Consider the following 6000-nt stretch of genomic DNA (forward strand, 5'->3'; position numbering starts at 1 on the left):
CCCTATGTTAAAGTCAGCTGATTAGTAACCTTAATTCCCTTTGCCACATAATTTAACATAGTCACAAGTTCGGGGGATTAGGGTGTAGACAATTTGAAGGGAGCATTGTTTTGTCTACCACACACTGTAAAGTTTCTTTTTAATTAAAATTTGAAAGTGTAGCACATGCACAGATAAGTGCACAAAAAATAAACATATAGCTTGATGTATTTTCACAGAGTGAATACGCTCGTGTAATCAGCACTGAGATCAAGAAGCAGAACAATGCCAACATTCCAGATGCTCTTTGTGTTCCTTCCCAGTCACTTCCCCCACCAAGACCATGGGTTAGTTTTGCTTAAACTAGTTTGCTTAAACTTTAGGTAAACTGAATCCCATAGTATGTATTCTTTTATGTTGAGCTTCTTTCTCTCGATTTTTATCATTAATTAATTAATTACTTTTGGTTGCACCACGTAGCTTTCAGGATCTCAGTTCCCTGATCAGGGATTGAACCCAGGCCACAGCAGTGAAAGCCCAGAATCCTAACCACTAGGCCACCAGGGAACTCCCTTTTTCAATTTTTATGACTATGAGATTCATTTATGTTGTCCTGTGTAGCTTTGAATTGTTCACTCTCATTGCTGTGTAATATTCCATTGAATGAATCTACCACAATTTATCCATTCCAATATTTGAGGTGCAACTCTGAACATTGTAGTACATGTTATTTGGTGATCATAGGTATGCATTTACATATCTATGGATACATATCTAGGAGTGGAATTGCTGGATCATAGAGTAAGCATACACTTCACTCTATTAGATACTGCCAAATAGTTTTCCAAGAGATTGTACCAGTTTACACTCTCACAATAGTGTGTGAGAGTCCAAGTTGCTTCACATCGTTCCCAACACTTGGTAGTGTCTGGTGGATGCATAGTGGTAGCTCATTGTAGTTTGGGGCTTCCCTGGGGCTCAGATGGTAAAGAACTCCCCTGCAGTGTGGGGGACCTGGGTTTGATCCCTGGGTGGGGAAGATCCCCTGGAGAAGGGAACAGCTACCCACTCCAGTATTCTTGCCTGGAGAATTCCATGGACAGAGGAGCCTAGTGGGCTACAGTCCATGGGGTCACAAGGAGTCAGACACAACTGAGCGACTAAGCACACATTGTAGCTTTACTTTGCATTTCTCTGATGATTAATTCAGTTGAACACCTTTTCATATATTTTTTTACTGTATGCCTTTTTAACCTTTTGGTTATTGCACCATGTCAATATATTATTTATTCTAAAGCAAAAGAAAAGAACATAACCATGGTGAAGAGGTGTTATGGCTCCTTTTCACCAGTTAAGGGAGAGCAAAAGAGAGACAGAAAGAACTCTCCCCAAAGTTCCTTACATCACTGATTCTCAGCATTTGGTTGAACATTGCAAGATCCTTCTTCCAGCTTTCCAAGCGGGCAATATCATGGTAGGGACCCTACTGTAGAAAAGCAGAAGGAATTTTGTCTGTCTACACATAGAAGAGAAAAAGTCTTACTTCAAAATTCTTCCCTGGCCTTCACTGAGCAGGCAGCTTTTTTCAGTTGTATTTTCCCTTTTCTATTAACTCCTTTCACAGACAGCATGAGGAGTGGCAGGGGGGAAGGACCATAAAACCCTGCTCCATTTCATAAGGACTTAAGGTCTCATAATATTTTACTAAAGAACTTGTCTTTACCCATCTTATTTTAGGCATGTATTAGCTCCAGTAGCTTGTAAAACATGTTTTGGAGAATTTGGTGATGTCATAAATATGTCTATTGTAGAAAATAGTTCTGGCTCACAAATTGTATGTTATAAATCACTCAAGTCATGGCAGAGTGATAAACCACAAATAAATAACAGCTTCCAACAGGATTTATTCACAATGCCACATCTTGTTCTTGCATATACTTCTCCTTACCCCATTTAGTTTTATGTTTTCATTTAATCCTAATTCAGTGTTAACAGTATTTGGTTTTTTGTTGAGTTGCTCAGTCCTGTTCAACTCTTTGTGACCCCATGGACTGTAGCCTGCCAGGCTCTTCTGTCCACAGGATTTCCCAGACAAAAATACTGGAGTGGGTTGCCATTTCCTTCTCCAGGGGATCTTCTCAACCTAGGGATCGAACCTGCGTCTCCTGCATTGCAGGCAGATTTTTTACCACTGAGCTACGAGGAAAGCCCTGTTAACATTGACTATGTAAATGTTGTTCCTAGCTGAGACATATAACATACTTTTATTATTCTTCCTTTAGTATATGACATTTCCCCCCTGGAGTTATTAATTACTTTGCTTATTTTATTTTTCTGGCTACACCCTGCAGCTTGTAGGATCCTAGTTCCCTGACAAGGGATCAAACACACGCCCTCAGCAGTGAAAGAGAGGAGTCCCAACCACTGGACTGCCAGGAAATTCTTACTTTGGTTATTTATTTAGTTTGACTGATTTGTCTCCTTGTACTACTTGTTACTAATTTTTCTGCCAAACCCATCCAGAGATGTAAATTCATATTCCATAAGGTCAAACAAATCAGGTCATTTACTAGGTTTTTTTTTTTTTTTTCTATTTGGAGACATATTTCTTCCTGCCATCTACCATTCTACTCCTGTAAGGATCGATTGATCTTTAGACCTGCTACATAAATGTTTTCCTGGGACTTCACTTTGCCTTTCTTGGATTCCCCTGTCTATTGGATGTCATTCTGTGTTTGACTATTTGGGTTGTTTTCAATTTTGGCCTATTATGTACATTTTTGTAATGCTGTGTGCAGGCTTCTCATTGTGGTGGCTTCTGTTGGGGAACACGGGCTCTATGCACTCAGGCTTCAGTAGTTTCGGCTTGTGGGCTCAGGAGTTGCAGTTCACTGGCTCTAGAGCGTTGATTCAGTAGTTGTGGCTCACTGTCTTAGTTTTCACACAGCATGTGGGATCTTCCCAGGGGAAGGATTAAACCTGTGTACCCTGCATTGGCAGTCAGATTCTTAACCACTGGACCACCAGGGAAGCCCCTCTTCAGCACTTTGAAGATATTATTTTATCATCTTATTATTCTATCATCTCTGTTATTTATTTACTTTTTTGAGAAGCCTGTTATTCTGTAGTTATTCTGCTATTGTTACTGTGTGGGTAATCTATCTCTCTTATCTTTTAAAATTTTTTTCTGTGTTTTTGATGCTCTGCAGTTTTACTACAACATGTCAGATGTGGATCTGTTATTATTTATCTTGCCAAGTACGTGAGGTTGCTCCTTTAGCTTGAAGATTTACTTTCTTTCTAAAAATTTACTTAAAAGTTTCTAAAAATTTACTTTATTTCTTAAAAATTTCTCAATTGTTATTTCTTCAAATATTGTCTGTCTCTCATTCTCTCCTTCTTGACTCCCTATTAGATGTGTGTTGGAATGTCTCATTCCCCCTACCATCTAACCAGGTTTTCTTTTTACTGTTTTACTGTGTTAGGTTCCAGGTCCTTTATTCTGATCTGTATCCCAATTCAGTGACTTTTTTCCTTGGCTGTGTCTAGTGTATCCATTTATAAACTTTGTTCAAAGTTTAATGATTATTTTTTAGTTGTTATCAGTGCTACTGGCATGTAGTGGGTAGTAGACAGAGATCCAATTTCCCTTTGGATATTTTTCAAATCCATCTTTTTTAGTGCTTTAACATTTTTTTGTATTATGGCTCTTCAGTTCAGTCGCTCAGTCATGTCCAACTCTTTGCGACCCCATGAATTGCAGCTCACCAGGCCTCCCTGTCCGTCACCAACTCCCGGAGTTCACTCAGACTCACGTCCATCGAGTCGGTGGTGGCATCCAGCCATCTCTTCCTCTGTCGTCCCCTTCTCCCCCTGCCCCCAATCCCTCCCAGCATCAGGGTCTTTTCCAATGAGTCAACTCTTCGCATGAGGTGGCTAAGATACTGGAGTTTCAGCTTTAGCATCAGTCCTTCCAAAGAATACCCAGGGCTGATCTCCTTCAGAATGGACTGGTTGGATCTCCTTGCAGTCCAAGGGACTCTCAAGAGTCTTCTCCAACACCACAGTTCAAAAGCATCAATTCTTCAGCGCTCAGCCTTCTTCACAGTCCAACTCTCACATCCATACATGACCACAGGAAAAACCATAGCCTTGACTAGACGAGCCTTTGTTGGCAAAGTAATGTCTCTGCTTTTGAACATGCTATCTAGGTTGGTCATAACTTTCCTTCCAAGGAGTAAGTGTCTTTTAATTTCATGGCTGCAGTCACCATCTGCAGTGATTTTGGAGCCCCCAAAAATAAAGTCTGACACTGTTTCCCCATCTATTTGCCATGAAGTAATGGGACCAGATGCCATGATCTTAGTTTTCTGAATGTTGAGCTTTAAGCCAACTTTTTCAATCTCTTCTTTCACTTACATCAAGAGGCTTTTTAGTTCCTCTTCACTTTCTGCCATTCTTATCCCTTCCTTTTCCCAAAAGCTCTTTTAGACTGCTCTATTATCCCTAATTATATAAGCAGGGTGACAGTATACAGCCTTGACATACTCCTTTTCCTATTTAGAACCAGACTGTTGTTTCATGTCCAGTACTAACTGTTGCTTCTTGACCTGCATACAGATTTCTCAGGAGGCAGGTCAGGTGGTCTGGTATTCTCATTTCTTGAAGAATTTTCCACAGTTTGTTGTGATCCACACAGGCAAAGGCTTTGGCATAGTCAATAAAGCAGAATAGATGGTTTTCTGGAACTCTCTTGCTTTTTCAATGATCCAACAGATGTTGGCTATTGGATCTCTGGTTCCTCTGTCTTTTCTAAATCCAGCTTGAACATCTGGAAGTTCACAGTTCACATACTGTTGAAGCCTGGCTTGGAGAATTTTGAGCATTTCTTTGCTAGCATGTGAGATGTGTGCAATTGTGTGGTAGTTTGAGCATTCTTTGCCATTGCCTTAGTGATTGGAATGAAAACTGACCTTCTTCAGTCCTGTGGCCACTGCTGAGTTTTCCAAATTTGCTGGCATATTGAGTGCAGCACTTTCACAGCATAATCTTTTAGGCTTTGAAATAGCTCAACTGGAATTCCATCACCTCCACTAGCTTTGTTCATAGTGATACTTCCTAAGGCCCTCTTGACTTCACATTCCACGATGTCTGGCTCTATCTAGGTGAGTGATTACACCATCTTGATTATCTGGGTCATGAAGATCTTTTTTGTACAGTTCTTCTGTGTATTCTTGCCACCTCTTCTTAATCTCTTCTTCTTCTGTTAGGTCCATACCATTTCTGTCATTTATTGCCCCCATCTTTTCATGAAAAGTTCCCTTGGTATCTCTAATTTTCTTTAAGAGATCTCTAGTCTTTCTCATTCTGTTGTTTTCCTCTATTTCTTTGCATTGATCATTGAGGAAGGCTTTCTTATCTCTCCTTGGTGTTCTTTGGAACTCTGCATTCAGATGGGTATATCTTTCCTTTTCTCCTTTGCCTTTTGCTTCTCTTCTTTTCATAGCTATTTGTAAGGCCTCCTCAGACAACCATTTTGCCTTTTTGCATTTCTTTTTCTTGGGGATGGTCTTGATCACTGCCTCCATCCATAGTTCTTCAGGCACTCTATCAGATCTAATCCCTTGAATCTATTTGTCACTTCCACTGTATAATCATAAGGGATTTTATTTAGGTCATACCTGAATGGTCTAGTGGTTCCAATGGGGAACTGGTTCCAAATTGGGAAAGGAGTCCGTCAAGGCTGTATATTACCACAATGATTATTTAACTTATATGCTGAGTACATCATGAGAAATGCTAGACTGGATGAAGCACAAGCTGGAATCAAGATTGCCGGCAGAAATATCAGTAACCTCAGATATGCAGATGACACCACCCTTATGGCATAAAGCGAAGAAGAGCTAAAGAGCCTCTTGATGAAAGTGAAAGAGGAAAGTGAAAAAGTTGGCTTAAAACTCAACATTCAGAAAACTAAGATCATGGCATCCGGTCCCATCACTTCATGGAAAATAGATGGGG

This window comes from Bos taurus, chromosome X (genome assembly GCF_002263795.3).
Source record: "Bos taurus isolate L1 Dominette 01449 registration number 42190680 breed Hereford chromosome X, ARS-UCD2.0, whole genome shotgun sequence".
In the NCBI taxonomy this organism is placed as follows: domain Eukaryota; kingdom Metazoa; phylum Chordata; class Mammalia; order Artiodactyla; family Bovidae; genus Bos; species Bos taurus.